General features: G+C 44.9%; 1 protein-coding gene across 7 annotated transcripts in view; it reads right to left on the reverse strand.

Moving 5' to 3' along the window:
• LOC149157274 (sister chromatid cohesion protein PDS5 homolog A-like) overlaps window positions 1-18,933 on the reverse strand; it is a 344,827-nt gene that overhangs the window by 210,496 nt on the left and 115,398 nt on the right. The window lies entirely within an intron of this gene.

Below are 18,933 nucleotides of genomic sequence, written 5' to 3' on the forward strand. Positions count from 1 at the left end.
GATGTGTACACCTTGGAGAGTGAGCGCTTGACTCGTTATCTTATATATTTCAATGGCCCTTGGATGTCATTCATTAGACACCCTTAGTTTAAAGCTATGGGCCACATTAGTGTTAGTGGGCGCCCACTAACAATAATGTGATCCATAGCCTTAAACTAAGGGCGTCTACTGAATCACATCCAAGGGTAATTGCATCCCTACGTCAAGCTTAGCCAACATTTTTCCAAAAGGTAATAAGGTGGCAACAATTAACATATCTCCATTAGGATCATATGTTAGGCAGAGCAGCCAACTCAACAATCTCCACCTTAATATTTTCATGGAAACAAAAATAAGAAATCGCCAACACATCCATAACATTCCCCTTTCAAATTATCGTGGGGAACCAAATATGGAATTTTGGCCTAAAGGATATTTGACCAAGTAAATATTATATCCATTGGAGAATATGCATTGAGTAAGAGCATTCGTGCACTATATGTTTAGCTTGGACAAAAAGAAACCTCATCATGTGAATTGTCTAACACTTCAAACCCATTAATGTAGAGAGAATGACGGGAGGATTTATCTCTTTACATGTTTACAACTTGGAAAGTGAATGCTTGAATTGGATGCCTTATCTTGTAGATTAGGGACATGATTCAAGAAATTAACGAAAATTCAGAAAAATGGGCAATTATTTCGATTGTTTTACTCCTATGATCAAAGCTACTTGTAACAAATTTTTGTAATTGTATTTAGACATACAGTTCATGGTGGATACCCTAGCTAGGGTTTGGAAGAATTCCAAGTGTCCTAGTATATAACAAATGAAGTTACAAGTTACTCTAATATAAGCCCTTGGATGTCATTCATTAGACACCCTTAGTTTAAGGCTATGGGCCACTTTAGTGTTAGTGGGTGCCCACTAACTATAATGTGGTCCATAGTGTTAAAATAAGGGTGTGTATGTTGATTTTTGGTAGCATCGCATGTGCTCTAAGCCTCAATATTTGCAGGGATGCTTAGACACATGCATTCTCCAATACCCAGAAATCGTTTTGGGAAATGCCACCCGAAGACAGTTTTATTAAAATAATTAATTATTTTTATTGGGACTGTAAGCCTAAACTTAGGAAATTAAAATAATTAATGGGTATTAATCTAACTTGTGGGTGAAACTTCTAGAAGAAGGCAGAGATCGAGTCAATATTATCCTATTCATTGATTAGAATCTAATATGGGCCTTTGATTGATCAACGAGAGGATTATAAAAGGAGCTTTGATGGGAACTTGGAGAACACACCAGAGGCAGATACTCAGTTACTGGAGTAAGATTGATTTTCTCACTGGTCGAAGTTCAACAAGAGAAATTCGAATTAGAGAGAGAGTTGCAGGCAAGAAAGATAGAGAGGGCATCAGCATCAGTCGGGAGTACAAGACAGGAAGGCGCAGAGCAGGGAGAGCCAATGTAGAAGTGTACAAGAGATTTTTGCTGAAGAATAATAAAGAAACCCTCATCTGCTGCACCGATTTTCCCACATTGGGTTGTTCCGGGGATGATTGTCCAAAAATAACTGTCATTGTGGTTATTCTTGTGTTGTTATTGCATTCACTTTCAGAATTTTATTTGTGAAGTCTGCAGTAGAATTTATTTTGATATTCACCGTAAGAACACAGTGAATAACTTATTTCTAAATTAATAAGTAGAAGAAATAATATTATCACTGCAGTAGGATTTCTATTTTGAAATTTTCACATGGTATCGGAGCCAAGTTAAGAAGGAGTGCAGACTGAAGAGCTCTCGTTGAGGAAAAGGAAGGAATTCGGTATTACTGCAAAGGCAGAGAATTGCAGGACGCAGTTTTATTCTACGACATTTGTTGGGGTAGGATAGCATCAGACAACAACACAAAGATGGACACTCAAAGTAACTCAGAATTGGCTTCTAGACTAGAAGAAGAATTTGCTTGCCTAGCAAGTTCATCTTTAGCAGATGTTTGGTATATTTATAGCGAGGCTTCAACTCATATGACTGGAGTACGAGAATATTTCTCGAGCTATCAAGAAGAACAAAAGGATTTCCACATTACAATGGGAAATCGGACAAAATGTACTCCAGTAGGGAGGGGCACCATAGCATTTCAGAAAGAAGCAGGAACCAACATCTGACCAACCAATGTTCTGCTTGTGCCTCGATTAGGAATGAATATGATTTCAGTGTTTGATCTACAGGACAAGGGATACGATGTATACTTCATTGGAAAGAAAGTATACGTCAAGGATCCAAGTTGGAAGAAGAAAAGACAAATTGGAACTTGAAGCAACAAATTGTATAGGTTGCAGCTTGAGCCTTCAATGGCACTGATATGCAACAACTATGATGATGAAAAGGAGTGAACTAAATTATGGCACATGCGAATAGGGCATTTACACCATGGAGCACCAAGGATGCTCAAAGAGACTGTTATAGGAGTATCTATCCTTGGTAGTGAACATGATGACTTATGCAGACGGTGTGTACTAGGGGAGTACGCTAAAGCAGTTTTTTCCAAGAGTAACAATAGAGCAGAATGTGTATTAGGATTGATACACAGATATCTGTGGGTCCTATGTCCACAAGAGGTCTTAGTGGTGGCGAATACTTCGTCACCTTTATTGATGATCACTTCAGAAAAGCCTGGATCTATTTCTTAAAGACCAAGGATGAGGTCTTTGATCGTTTCCGAGAGTTTAAAGCTCTTGTTGAAAATAAGACATGGAAAAAGATAAATATATTGCATTCAGATAATGGTAGAGAATATATGGACAAAGACTTCACAAATTTCTGTGCAAAGGAGGGCATCAAAATAGAGTGGACAACTCCATATAATCTGGAGCAGAATGGAGAAGCAAAACGGGAAAATAGAACTATTGTTGGGGAAGCCAAACCTATGTTGTAGAATGGAGTGTTGACTGTGGCAGCATTTGCGCAGAGGTTGGTGTACAACATGTTAGACATCAACAGTGCAGAAGAAGATGCTATAGGATAGAGTGATGCTTTAGGAGGTTGCATTTCTAGAGAACATTCCTCGCTAAGAGGGAGTGTCGATTTCTAGTAGCATTAGTTATGCTCTAAGTCTCAAAATTTGCAGGGAGGCTTAGACACATGCATTCTCCAATACCCAGAAATCGTTTTGGGAAATTCCACCTATAGATAGTTTTATTAAAATAATTAATTATTTTAAATGGGACCCTAAGCCAAAACTTAGGAAATTAAAATAATTAATGGGTATTAATCTAAACTGTGGGTGACACTTGTAGAAAAAGGCGGACATCAAATCGATATGATCCTAGCCATTGATTAGAATCTAATCTAGGTCGTTGATTGATCAAAGAGAAGATTATAAGAGGAGGCTTAATGGGCACTTGCAGAACACACCAGAGGCAGATACTCACTTACCCAAGTAAGATCGATTTTTTCAAAGGTCGACGCTCGGCAAGAGAAAATCGAATCAGAGAGAGAGTTGCAGGTGAGAAGAGAAAGAGTGCATCAACATCAATCGGGAGTACAAGGCAAGAAGACGCAGAGCAGGGAGAGCTAGTGCAGAAGTGTGACGCAGAAAGAGACAATGCAGGGCAGGTTGACATTGGGACTGCGTGAGCAGTTTGACGCTCGGCCAACGTGAGGAAAATTGGTGTAGCAAGACGCAGATGGATTCAGAGGAATGAGAAGCACTTCTCCTAGATCATAGATTTTTCAGGAAGCATCTGTAAAGTTTTTCACCTCTGTTTTGTTGGTTGTATATTGTACAAGAGATTTTTGCTGAAGAATAATAAAGAAAATCTCATTTGCTGCACCGGTTTTCCCACATTGGGTTTTTCCGGGAACGATTGTCCAAAAACAATTATATCATTGTGGTTATTCTTGTGTTGTTATTGCATTCGCTTTCAAAATTTTATTTGTGAAGTATGCAGTAGAATTTATTTTGATATTCACCATAAGAACACAATGAATAACTTATTTCTGATTTAATAAGTAGAAGAAATAATATTATCACTGCAGTAGGATTTCTATTTTGAAATTTTCATAATCTAATGAATGAAATCCAAGGGTCACTGCATCCCTACGTCAAGCTTAGCCAACATTTCTCCAAAAGGTAATAAGGTGGCAAAAATTATGTAATATTCCTAATTAGCCATGGCTAATTGGAATATTCTGCTCAATTTTGCCTTCTATAGTTATTTATAAATAAAAAGGTGAGGAAAGGGGGACATAACTCACTTTATGAATAAAGTCACTCCCTAGTAACACAACGTTGTAACTTAAAAGGGGAGCCAAGGGGGCCCACGTAGACACTTGGAGGGATTGCGCAAATGGAGAAGGAACACGTGGCAAGAGAGAGGCTACGTTGGAGGAGGTGGGCCTTAGGGTTTTCAGAGAGGCCAATGCTATAAAGGAGAGAGGAGCCTCCTCATTTTGGGGCATTCGATTATGTTGCATTTCAGCTAGTCACTTCGACTTAGAGAACGTTGGTTGTTTAGCTTGTCTGTAGCACTGTTTAGTGCATCGAGTGTCTCCGTTCGGAGATCTCACCCTTAGCCCTGGGGGAATTCGAGTGCCTGCTTGGGAAAGGTAGTTCCATCAGTATTTTGCAAGAGGAGAGATTTCTAGAGTTGAGGAGGAGCTGAGTATTTGGATGACTGTGCAGTCTTGAGAGGGGAGGACGCAGTTCTTTTGGGTAGGAGCTCCAAATTGGGTTTTGTGGAGGATTTGAGCTGGGAGATTGAGCAGGGGATCAGCCCTTGCATATTGGAGGATTTTGGCAGAGTTTCAGGTGGAGTTTTGGAGGATTCTCTTCAGGAGCAGCGCAGAGCCTTGAGGGATTGCGTAGATCCCCAAGGGGGCGATTTTCGGGGGTCAGCGATTTTAGAAAAGCTTTCTGGGCTTTTATGGGTTTGTTGAGCAGAGGCTGATTCCAGAGTTTTAGCATTTTCTGAGGAGGGGAACAGCCCCAAATCCTCATTTGATTCCAGCAGTAGCAGCAGCACAGCAGTTCTCTGGCAGTTTGGACGCAGTTCAGAGAGAGGACATTTCCCTACCATACTGAGTGTATTTCTTCACTTGCCTTGTGCAAGTCGAGGTGCTATTTGATTGATCACCTCTTGTACTCTTTCCATTACTTAGTATAATAAAATGGCTTTCTCTCTACATTTCTCGAGTACTTGCTTATATTCCATGTATACATTATTGTATGTTGCACTACTGTTATTTTTTTTTTACATCTTTGAGCATCCCGGCTACTATATTGCTTGTGTTTGAGGGATATCTCTGATAGGGGATATTACAGTGGTATCAGAGCATAGCTCTGGCTCAGCCTGTGGAGCTAGCAGTCTATGACACCAAGGGAGAAGCCCTACATCTGTTACAGAGGTAGGAAATACAAAGATATTGAGCGTAGGTTGGAGAACACCTACGGAGAGGGAGACTGTGTTCGAGTAGTGGACACAGAACAGGAGGAGCCTGTGGTGAACACAGAGCAGGAGGAGCCTGTGGTGGACACAAAGCAGGAGGATCCTATGGAAGATGAGGATGGGAAGAGATTTGCGCACATGCTCCTCAAATCAGTGCAGGATCTGTCGAGGCAAATCGAGGTGATGGGGCATAGATTCACGGCAGTGGAGGCTAGACAGTGTGAGAACCCACGGGTTTTCCAGGTTGGTGAGGGATCGGGTAAATCCCACCATTTGCCAGAGCAGGGTGCTACTCAGCGTGATACTACTCAGCAGATGGCCTCACATGCCCCTATACGCTCTACCATGCCCACTTTCCTAGGAGCAGACACGAGGGCCAGAGCCCAGTCATATGGGCGATTATTTTGGAGAGTACCAGGCCTATGGGCAGGAGTTCAGGGATACTCTCTCATTCAGAGACTTTGTTCAGCTCCAGCGGGATAGTAGACCCCGCGACCATCACAGAGGGAACCGACATTATCATGATGGAGACACCCACCGCACAGCTAGTAGATTCCACTTGCCTACGTTTGATGGCTCATCAAACAGTTTGGCAAAGTCTTGGGTGGAGAAGCTGGACATCTATTTCCAGCTTAACCAGATGTCGGAGACAGAGGCCATCAAGGTGGCGACATTACATTTGGATGGTGAGGCCCAGGATTGGTGGTTCCATGGGTTGGTTACACTCGGACACTCCACAGTGACGACATATGCCGAGTTCACCAGCACACTGATAGAGAGGTTTGACCGGAGGGATCCGAAACAACACTTTGTTGAGCTGACGAGGCTTAGACAGACCGGAAACCCAGAGACCTACATTGTAGACTTCTTGAGGGTTTCAGTGATGGTGACAGATCTATCAACGACATGGAGGATCTACATGTTTGTTGACGGGTTAGCAAAGCCACTTCGGGGTCTAGTCAGACCCACTAGACCAGCCACACTCCAGGATGCTATTAGTAGGACCCGGGACTTACAGGATGCCTCACCCAAGACCCGGACACCTTACCCCCAGAGACAGGCTTTCCAGCCTAAGGGAAAGGATGTGAGGATTCCGCCTCCAAAGGGGAATCCAGGACGAGCACAGATTGATGATGATGCCAGGAGGGAGCTGAAGAAGAAGCGATTGTGCTTTACCTGTCAGGAGCCATGGGCACCAGGACATAGATGTGCTACTGGCAAAGCACATTTTATTGAGGTCTTCTCCGAGAGCAACGGGGAAGACGATGAGGAGGATGATGTGGAGGTAGGAGATAGTCATGCCGTGCACAATCCTTTGCCACCTCCACCACCACTAGCAAGTGGTGCAGCTTTTGCACCTACTAGAGCGGCCCTTGCAACATTGCAAGGAGTTCCCAAGTATTTGATGCTGCGCATACGGGGGACAGTACGTGGCCAATGAGTATCAGTTTTGGTTCACAGTGGGGCAACCCACAACTTCATCGATGCACAGATGGTTGAGCAGAGAGGTATACAGACAGAGAGCTTCAATGGCTTTTCAGTTTTGGTCCCAGGAGATCAGACCATGGTGTGTGCTCGTTATCTTCCAGAGTTATCAGTGACAATGGGCACCTACACACTCACCGACCACTTTTTCGTGGTCGATATTCTGGACACCAACATGATACTGGGTGTTCAGTGGCTTATCACTCTAGGGAAGGTCACGACAGATTGGAAGGCCCTAGAGATGGAGTGGGATGATGAGAAGACAGGGAGGCATGAGAAGATACAGGGACAACACACATATCCGCCTCAGACTGTTTCGGCGCATCGGATGGAGGCAGTGTTCCGGAAGGGAGACATAAAGTGGGCAATGGAGCTGTGTGCATCAGAGGCAAGGACCACAGGGCAGACGGTGCACCCAGAGATATAGTCCATCCTTGACCAGTATGCCACAATGTTTGGGGAGATTCCGCTGGGACAGCCATCGGACCGGGGGTTTGAGCACACCATTGAGCTTGAGCAGGGCATGCAGGCAGTGATTACTACCCCCTATAGGCATCCCAAGGCCTATCAGGATGAGATTGAGCGGGACATTCAGGAGTTGCTGGCTCTTGGGCACATTCGGCCGAGCACAAGTCCTTTTGCTTCTTCCGTGGTGTTGGTGAAGAAGAAGGACGGCACATTGAGGATGTGCATTGACTACAGGGCCCTTAACAAGAAGACCCTGAAGAACAGGTACCCCATACCCAAGATTGATGAGTTGATGGATGAGTTGAAAGGAGCACAGTTCTTCTCGAAGATTGATTTGAGATCTGGGTACCATCAGATTCGCATGAGGGAGCAAGACATTCCCAAGACCGCTTTCAGGTGTCACTATGGGCACTTTGAGTTTTTGGTGATGCCCTTCGGGCTAACCAATGCCCCAGCTACATTCCAGTCCTGCATGAATCACATCTTCCGCAGTCACTTAAGGAAGTTTGTGTTGGTGTTCTTTGAAGATATTCTCATTTACAGCAGGACTTGGGATGAGCATCTCCAGCACATTGAGACAGTATTGCGCATCTTGGAGGAGCAACAGTTCTATGCCAAGCTCTCCAAGTGTGAGTTTGGGTTGACGGAGATGTTGTACTTGGGACACATCATAGGGGTGGACGGAGTGAGAGTCCACGAGGAGAAGATCAGCGCCATCAGAGATTGGCCGGAGCCGAGGAACGTGACAGAACTCCGGGGATTCATTGGCATTTGTACTTACTACCGGAAGTTCGTCAAGAGTTTCTCACAGCTTGCTGCACCCCTGACAAATCTGATGAGGAAGGGGGCATTCAGCTGGTCGGACACAGCGCAGCGAGCCTTTGACAGGCTCAAGGAGGTTATGAACAGCTGCCCAGTGCTTGTATTGCCGGATTTTTCACAGCCATTTGTTTTGGAGTGTGATGCGTCGGGAGAGGGGATCGGCGCAGTGTTGATGCAGGGAGGTCACCCTATAGCCTTTGAGAGCCGGAAGCTCCTTTTGCATGAGAGGTTGTATTCTATATACGACAAGGAGATGCTAGCCATTATGCATGCCTTGGCCAAATTCCGGCAGTATTTAGTGGGTAACAGGTTCAGGGTGAGGACTGATCACAATAGCCTTAGGTTCTTTTTGGAGCAGAAACAGCTACAGGAGAGGCAGCAGAAGTGGATCAGTAACATCCAAGCGTATGACTTTGACATTGAGTATGTCAAGGGTAAGAACAACGTGGTAGCAGATGCCCTTTCACGTAGACCAGCCACATTGTCTCTTATGAGCTTGGACACAGACTGGAAGGCTCGACTCTTAATAGAGTACTCCAAGGACAGATTTGCATGTGAGGTTTTGGATGGGCAGGTGGCGGATGACAGGTATAGGGTAATCGATGAGATCATCTACTATAGCGACCGGATCTTCTTGACTAAGGGATCTCAGCTCAAGAAGAAGATACTTCAGGCATCACATGATTCACCATTGGCCGGCCATCAGGGGTTTACCAAAACCTACAAGGCCATTAGAGAGAGGTTCTCATGGAAGGGCCTCAAGGAAGATGTACTCCAGCATATCCGGGAGTGAGATATTTGCCAAGGGAACAAGGGGGAGATGAGCCATCCCGCAGGATTATTGCAGCCTCTTCCCATTCCAGAGGGGAAATGGGAGAGTATTTCAATGGACACCATCATACCCCGGAGAGCGGTCCTTCCCATTGTTACTCAGATGGCGGGATTTCACTGTCTTATCCGGCTGTCTTTCCCATTGTTTCCCGGATTGATCGATCGAGCGATGGATTTAGTTATGGATTTATTGATGGCGGGAAGGGAAATGCCGGGCGGGATCGAACAGTCTTGGCTGGATGGCGGTAGTGCCCAGTAGTCACCGGATTGATGCATGGATGGATCGATGGAGCGATGGAGCGATGGAGGTCCTTCCCATCGTTGTTACCCGGATGGCGGGATGCGATTGAACAGTCACCCGGCTGGCGGATCGATGCATGGATGGAGCAATGGCAATGAAAGGAATCTCAAAAGCCTATGAATGAACGAATTAGTGAATGAATCAGCGATGCTCTAATATCGTAAGTGAATGAATCAGCGATGGTGGTATAATCTCATATATAATGAATGACCAACGGATACGGCTAAAGTCGAGGGGTTGAACGTCAAGTGCCTTAGCGAACACGCCGCCCACAAGTGTTGTACGGCTAGTATGACTCTGGATGGGCAACGCCAGGTTTCATTAGTGAAATTCCCACTTTTAAGCCAGCCATTGAAGTTCCTGTCAGTCAGTTAGTCAGCCAGAAAGAAAGCTAGAAAGAAAGCCAGCCATCCAGCCAGGGCTAAAAGGTCTAGGTCGTATGGTAAGTAACTACTATCAGGTGTAGGCAGTCAATAGCTGAATCTCGGATCATGCTTCAGACCAATCATTCTTGCACTATTTGTGGTGTTTATGGGCTAATTGCTCTCTTCTCCCAGAATTGCTTCAGTTAAAGGAAGCAACTGACCAAGCTAGGGCCCGATAGGGTCAACCTGGTACCCAACCGGCTCCCCCACCTGTAAACCAACTAACTGTTTTAATAAACCCTTTTCCATCACAAGGCCTAGTGAGTACGTCCGAGAACCAATCTTCAGGCCAATCGTCCAATAATCATCCTCCTGGACATTCCAATCAAATTTGATGTTTGGACTCCACCAAAGTGAACCTTGTGACTCACAGTCGACAATATGGGCTAATAGCTGAGCTAATGCCAACTGATACCAACAACTCTCCACCCATTAGTAGTGGCCCCTTGAAGATACCGTGACCTAAGGTTGATCTACCCCCTAAGGTACCGAAGATCCCTTTACGTCATACCGCTCAGAATTCGCATGCAAGAGCCACTCATCAATACAGCATAGTAGATGATCTAGCTCAGTCCCCTACCGCTATGTCATCCTTAGAGGTCCTTCAAACCTGCCCATCACAGAGGAAGGCCTTACTATCTTCTTTGGGGTTTGTCGATCCTTCGGATGACAGAATGATTACCTTTTATATCGATAACACAACACCTCACCTTCCACCTTCTGTTGCATTCCAAATTCTGGTCACAATAAAGAACGTCATTGTTCATCGGTGCATCATTGATGAGGGAGCATCCACATGTGTTATGTCTGCCAATGTTTGGAAAACACTTTGATCTCCTGAGTTAGTGCCATCTACAATTACCCTTCGAGCGTATGATGGCCATCCCTCTCAACCATAGGGACTATATCAAAATGTCCCCATCGAACGGTAAGACCATTCTTGTCGATGTTGAGGTCATAGATGCCCCATTGGACTACAACATCCTCCTCGGACGTAGTTACATGTATGCTATGCAGGCGGTTGATTCCTCAGTCTTCTGCATGATTCTTTTTCCACATAACGGGAAGATCACAACCGTTGATCAGATGACTTATTATTACCCGAAGTATCATCTCAATCCAAACAACGTCTTGCCTACTATTGAGGGAAGCCAACCCATTTCCTCTCTTACAGGAATAGGCCCTAGAGTCTTCAAAGACTCCACTTTACTTCGCACATATTATGGTCCTCCTCTTGTAGTGTCGATACCGAGCACATCCAACATGTGTATGGTGATATCATCCCAGAAACTGGTAGATCCTGTGCCTACCTCAATAGGTGCATCATCATCTCAACCATCAGGAATGCCCACCGCTCCAGTTTCATCCATCCCATCATGGGGAGGTGTTCCAGTTCTAGGGTCTCCCTCTTCTCAAATCCCGTTCTATTTGATTTAGAAGTGAGTGGGTGGGCCGTTCCGAACTACCGGTGCTAAAGCGTAATTACATATATAGAAAGAATGACAAGCAGCATTGTCGATAGCCTCTTTTCTTTCCTCAATCCCATCCATAAATAAAGGCCAACTCTTCCCAAATCAATAAGGCCTTTATCACAACCCTAGTTTTCAGGAGTGGGCGTATTTTGGGTTTTAGGAGGCTTTCAAGACGCTTTCTTCAATCCTCGAGGGAAGAAATAGAAGGCTTTCCTTGGCCTGGCTAGTTACTTTGAATACGAGCATGTCATTAGTGACTTTGAGGGGAAGAAATATAGGGCCGGAAAGCCCGTCACTGAAGCGCTATTTTGCCCCCGTCCCGTCACAAGAGCGAGCTCGGTGTGGTGTTGTAAAACCGAAATCGCGTATATAATATAACACCGTAACATCTATCTGGGTTCTCCATCCCCTCCATCAGGCAAGCCGGAGAGGACCCTTCAAGCCCTTCATTCAATGCCTTAGTTCACGAAGTATTATCCCGGATTACTGAACTAGAGCCTTACTGTAAGTATTTACCCCCAACGCCCAATAGGGCCTTTCAAGGCCTTATTTATCGATTCATCCCTGACGGCAAAGCCTTACTTAAACGTGAACCCCTTATTCCCCTCAAACTAACCCCGCCCGACGGGGGACTTAATAATCTGGGTTTATTCGTCTCTAAAACCAATAAAACCAATTTGTTTGGTAGGTAAGATAGGGAACTTGCTTGTGATGCTGAGTGCCAAACTCGAAACTTTACAAGCTTAGAGCGGGTGGAGCATGATATAGAGGAGCTACCCCTGCGGCCCAACCTGCACAAACACATATGCTGTCGATCCAGCTCTTCCTATTGAACACCGAGTGGGAAAGGGGTAACCGGCATGCCCTACAACCTATATCAATTTACTAGTATCCCATACTCCTATCTGTCCCAACCATTCTATACTTTACCGAAATGCAACTTTGGCGATTCACTCATATAAGTTCATTTTGGTGAGGCGGAGTAACGTGAAAAAGTCGAATGCAACCGGTCGAAAACTAGAAAGGAGAAGGGGGTCCGCTCCCTCGCCTTGAATGCGGCCAAAGCCTACTCATGATATTCTTTGAATAGAGATGAATAAAATGGGGTTGGCTGGAAGTGTATCAGCTCGGGGAAAGGAGGCCAGGGGATAGAAAGGAATAGATAGTATATGTTAGCCCGGGAAAATAGATGGATAGTGGATACCACTTAGTGGGTGGGGCTAATGATCCGATTTCCAGTCCGTCTCTTTCTGTTGGTCGGGCTCTCCCCCTAGCTCGTTGGTTCCCAGGGAGCCAGGGAGCCGTAGCAGGGAAGCAGCAAATGGAATAGAATGAGTAAGCGAATGAGCTAGAGCATAATAACGTATATTCTCTTTTATATATGGTGACATCATAACAGAGACGCCCAAGGTTACTTATTTGGTAAGGGGGTCGAACCGAAACAAAGAAGGGTCTCTTGAAGCCCAATTATTTCATACGTACAGAAGTTATTCCCTCTTGTAAAAGGCATAGTTAGTTGGCTGAATCGAAAGGGATAAATAGGCGGTCTAAATATTGTATCTACCTCAATCTTACGGGCAGCTATCGTTATTGAAGTTAGGGTGTAGAGCCAAGGTAGAACCATTGAACTATTGAACCAACAACCGGAAGAGCATAAGAATGAGAAAAGCAACGGTACACCCGGGAAAATATTACCGATCTTAGTGCCGGAGTGGAACATCATATCTCCGCGGTTAGATCCTCCAAGCTTTATTCCTCAATTGCTATACCGATACTTAGCTTTGAGATCATAGTGCCCGACCACTAGAATAAAGCTCCTTACGTTCTCCGTTTATCCTCCCAATGTAGCCCAGGATTTCCTCCCGATCGGCACTTAACCATCCCATCCCGTTTGACCCCTAACCAAGCCTAACAGAGAGCATTTACTACACCTTAGAGTACGCTCATCAAAGTGACTGCTTCCAATCATTAGTGCATGCTTCCTCCATAGCTGGGATAGGATGAGGGGATTCGTAGAAGCAATGGCTCCAGCACAACGATGGAGCATTCAAATGGATGACCTCGCTCTCAAATGGGTAGAAAAAAATGATGAAATGAATCTAAGTGATCTAAACAAATGAGCCCACCAAGTGCTACGGGTGCATTATATAAAGACAGATGCGCATTTTATATCTGATCTATCCACCCATTAAACGCATTGACGTATATAAAAAACATACCTAATCATTGATGATCCACTAGTATTCGAAGTCTCTCGGCTCATAGCGATTCTCTGGATACAGAACAGGGTGTGCAATTTGCTATTGTAGCTCAATCGCCGATGTGTGTCTCGTAACAGGACTACACTCAAAGGCATACAGGTGCTGCATGGCTGTCGTCAGCTCGTGTCGTGAGATGTTTGGTTAAGTCCGCCCCCATCTTGTGTCGCTAAAGCATGCATGCGACTTATTATCTAGCCGGCCTCTTGCTCGCATTTATTAAGTAGTGCTTTATTACGTTCATCATGTATTGGTTAGTTAAAGTGATCCTTCGTAAAGTCTTTTTGGCATTTCAGCCTCTTTTCTTCCATTTGATAAAGGCATTCGTCAAGTAAGAGGCATTTCAGTCCTTTCCTGGACTTCCGTGTGCCTTCGTAAAGTAAGAGGGTAAGGACCAGAAAACAGCAACTTTTATTGATGTAAATACCACAACCGAATTAACTAACCAAGCAGACCACAAGGAGGAAATGAATGATGGGAAGTGAATTCCATAAGCCTGCTTCTCTCCAACTCGAACAGAATTCCCTCACTTCATGTATCCGCCTGTCCTTCGAATTGAACCAACAATAAGACCTGCATGTTCTTCGGAACGGATATAACCAGGGGTTGGAGTTTCATGAGCGGACTCTCTCATTTAGTAGCCTGTACCCGAACGTATAATCGTGATTCATCCGATCCCGATTATTGGATTAGCTATCGATTGGTTGCAAGTACTACATTTTGGGTTATTTATATTGAGAGACAGATGGTAAAGGGTTTACGAGTCTGGGGTTGAAACAAGCCTAAGGATGAGCTATCCCACGTCTCACCCAATTCCGATCGGTGTTTCTCTAAACATTAGCAGCTTTAATAATAAGCAGCGCGGGAAGGTTTATCTTGTTCGACCGGTCCTCTCCCCTATAGGGTAAGGGTTAGGCCTTGGATGGGGGATGGAGAAGATATCTTATGGATTCGAGGGCCTTCCAGAGAAGGTATTGGTTATTCTCTCGAGTGGTTGGAGCGGGACCCGGAGAATAGGTTCATGTGGGGTTTTTAAGCCGATCCCCTTGATGATGCCAGTGAACCACAATCAGTGAAGGCATCTGAGCTAGATCGAGAGCCGATTTCATATTCCCCAGTTCCAGCCATTTCTTTAGTTGACCTACGTGATAGTAATTCAGTTTCGATGATCGTGATAGTGATTCAGTTTCGATGATCGTGATTCCGTTCCAGATAAGCGTGATTCAGTTCCTGTGGTTCTTATCCAGATTATGATGTTACAGATCGAGCTTAAGATTCGGACCTTCGTGATCGGGATCCAAAGCGAGCCTCCCGGAATCAAGGCCCAGTAGTAGACCCATTACCAGCATCATCAGTAGCTTATCCACTACCAATGGCAAGGGAACTACCACCACCTTCTAGGTAACATACCTACAGAGATCGAGATCAGGATTAGGCATTTTGTACTCGTGATCGTGATGAAGAGCCTGCCTATAGATGATCCAGAGCCCGCTGCATCCCTATGTGTTCCGGGTTTTGGTACATACCGTGTCTATCCAGATGTGCCAGGACCGGGGCCAGGTCGAATAGCTTATGATTGAACTAATGAAATACTCCCATCAAGGGGAGGGAACAAGAGATGGGGTTTCTTTCTCATTTATAAATGAGAATTGCCTTTGATTCCCACATTTGCAAGGCCGGACGTAGCAGCTTCGTACTACGCGTTCACGTAATCGACTTTCATCCAACATTTTAGTGTATACGGACTTGTTTGGCCACACAGCAGCCCCAACCACCCGGTGTGCTGTAGGTGGCTCTGGGTCCTCTCTCGATAGTTTTTGGTGTCGTGTGGGTGCTCTATACCTCAATAGTCAGGCCCGCACACAACGTAACACCGCCATACCTCAAGATTCATAGCCCGCATACGTCGTCAACGTATATAGACCGGTTTATTGAGGGTGGTCTATGTACCGAGACTACTTCACACGTCACTGACCACGACTAGTTGTTATTCGTACCGCGAGGTCTACCCGGATAGCCAGTGGATGGTTGATTGGTCAGCAGAGCCATGCGATTCGTAAACGACTTATGAGACGTATACTACTTTGACTTAGCCTTTGAATGGGCCTTCGTAGCCTTACGAGTAGACGTACTAGTATTCGTATAATTTCGAGTCGATGGGCTAGGCCGGAGACTTGCTAGACGCATCTGCCGGATAACGATCAGAGGTATAGGTGCTGCCACTGGTAAGGCGGAGAGGTATGGCCCGGATAGGTAGGATTCTTCGCCTTCGATGGAAACGTAGTAGTAGTAGTTTACGTAGTAGTCTGCACACTACACAGCAGCGCAGGTGGCCGCGCTGTTCTTCAAAGAGGTCTTCAGGCTACATGTTCTTCCTAAGACCATCATCAGTGACAGGGACAGCCGTTTCATGGGCAGGTTTTGGCAGGAGCTTTTCCGGTTGGTGGGGACGGAGTTGACACCGAGTACCAGTTATCACCCACAGAGAGACGGGCAAACGGAGATAGTTAACAAGTGGCTGGAGGGCTACTTGCGTAACTATGTCGGTGGGCAGCAGCGAGCATGGCTGAGGTGGCTGCATTTGGGGGAGTACTGCTACAACACTACACATCACATATCCATTGGTATGTCACCATTCTATGCCTTGCATGGATATCATCCTTTATCTTTTGCTAACGTGATGTTTGGTGCTAGTAAGGCTCTGAGAGCCAAGATTTGGATCCAAGAGAGTCAGGATATCCTCTGAGCTCTCAAGGATAATATGGCTACAGCACAGAACTAGCAGAAGCTGTACGCTGACAGGGGTCGGGTGGAGAGACAGTTTGAGGTAGGGGACGTGGTCTACCTACGATTACAGCCATACCGACAGTTGTCACTGAAGCAGAAGGGAGTTGATAAGCTCAAGCCCCGCTTTTATGGGCCATACAGGGTGATACGTAGCATTGGACAGGTTGCATATGAATTGGAGTTTCCCCAAGGCAGCAAGATTCATAACATTTTTCATGTATCATGCCTGAAGAAGGAATTGGGGCAGCAGGTGACAATGACAGATGAGCTACCACCCAGAGGCTATTATTGATACCAGGGAGAAGCAGCGACAGAGCAGGACGGTCCGAGAATTCTTGGTGAGGTGGAAGAATTTACCGGATGAGGATGCCACTTGGGATAGTGAGAAAATTTTGCAGCATCCATCACTTCAGTTGCTTGAGGACAAGCGCATTTTGCCGGGGGAGACTGCAATATTCCTAATTAGCCATGGCTAATTGGAATATTCTATTTTGCTCAATTTTTCCTTCTATAGTTATTTATAAATAAAAAGGAGAGGAAAGGGGGACATAACTCACTTTATGAATAAAGTCACTCCCTAGTAGCACAACGTTGTAACTTAAAAGGGGAGCCAAGGGCGCCCAAGGACCACGTAGAGAAGGGGCCCACGTAGACACTTGGAGGGACTGCGCAGATGGAGAAGGAACACGTGGCAAGAGAGAGGCTATGTTGGAGGAGGTGGGCCTTAGGGTTTTGAGAGAGGCCAACGCTATAAAGGAGAGAGGAGCCTCCTCATTTTGGGGCATTCGATTATGTTGCATTTGAGCTAGTCACTTCGACTTAGAGCACGCTGGCTGTTTAGCCTGTCTGCAGCACTGTTTAGTGCATCAACTGTCTCCGTTCAGAGATCTCACCCTTAGCCCCGGGGGACTTCGAGTGCCTGCTCGGGCAAGGTAGTTCCATCAGTATTTTGCAGGAGGAGCGATTTCTAGAGTTGAGGAGGAGCTGAGTATTTTGATGACTGCGCAGTCTTGAGAGGGGAGGACGCAATTCTTTTGGGTAGGAGCTCCGAATTGGGTTTTGTGGAGGATTCGAGCTGGGAGATTGAGCAGGGGATTATCCCTTGCATATTGGAGGATTTTGGCGAGTTTTAGGTGGAGTTTTGGAGGATTCTCTTCAAGAGCAACGCAGAGCCTCGAGGGATTGCGTAGATCCCCAAGGGGGCGATTTTCGGGGGTCAGCTATTTTAGAAAAGCTTTCTGGGCTTTTCTGAGTTTATTGAGGAGAGGCTGATTCCAGAGTTTCAGCATTTTCTGAGGAGGGGAACAACCCCAAATCCTCATTTGATTCCAGCAGTAGCAGCAACATAGCAGTTCTCCGGAAGTTTGGACGCAGTTCAGAGAGAGGCCATTTCCCTACCATACTGAGTGTATTTCTTCACTTTCCTTGTGCAAGTCGAGGTGCTACCTGACTGATCACCTCTTGTACTCTTTCTATTACTTAGTATAATAAAATGGCTTAGCATTTCTCTCTGCATTTCTCGAGTACTTGCTTATATTCCTTGTATACATTATTGTATGTTGCACTACTGTTATTTTTGTTTTATATCTTTGAGCATCCCGGCTACTATATTGCTTGTGTTTGAGGGATACCTCTGATAGGGGATATTACAAATTAGCATATCTCCATTAGGATCATATGTTAGGCAAAGCAGCCAACTCAACAACATCCACCATAAGAATTCCTTGGGAACAAAAATAAGAAATCGCCAACACATCCTTAACATTCCCCTTTAAAATTATCATGGGAACCAAATATGGAATTTTGGCCTAAAGGATATTTGACCAAGTAAATATTATATCCCACTGGAGCATATGCGTTGAGTAAGAGCATTCGTGCACTATATGTGCAACTTGGACAACAAGAATCCTCATCATGTGAATTGTCTAACACTTCAAGCCCATTAATGTAGAGAGCAACACTGGAGGATTTATCTCTTTACATGTGCACAACTTGGAAAGTGAACGCTTTAATTGGATACCTTATCTTGTAGATTAGGCATATGATTTAAGAAATTAACGAAAATTTAGAAAAATTGGCAAACATTTCGATTGTTTCACTCCTCTAATCAAATCTACTTGTCACGAAGTTTTGTACTGTATTTAGACATACGGGCCTCCCCTGTGCAACTCTCTTTCATTAAAAGATAACTTCTTGTACAAATTCAAAATTCTTAGTTCACATTGGACACGAACTAGCTTGTCTGACTTCCCCTAAACACCTAGCACGCATGTTAGTCCCCACTTAGGCCCTGGATTATTCACGTGGGTCTTTCCACATGGTAGTGATCGGGTGGACACAACAACATGCAAGGTCTACTTTCCACTTTTCACTTATACTTTTCCTCTTGGTCCTTCAATGGCCGAGATTAAATCTCTAATCAACGTCTAATATTAGATTTGGCTTGATCCATGACTTTTGGAACCTTCTAACCCATTTTTATATTAATACTCATTAATATTTTATTTTTCCTAAGTTTAGACTTGGGAACTCCATTAAAAATATTAATTATTTTAATATGTCCCAAACCGGTTAGAATCTGCACAAACCATTTCTGGGTCTTGGAGATCTCATGTGTTTTAGCCTCTCTACCAATATTCATGGTTAGAGCA

Source organism: Pinus tabuliformis, chromosome 5_2 (assembly GCF_031772625.1).
Source record: "Pinus tabuliformis cultivar Carrire ecotype Pingquan chromosome 5_2, CPIR1, whole genome shotgun sequence".
Classification (NCBI taxonomy): Eukaryota; Viridiplantae; Streptophyta; class Pinopsida; order Pinales; family Pinaceae; genus Pinus; species Pinus tabuliformis.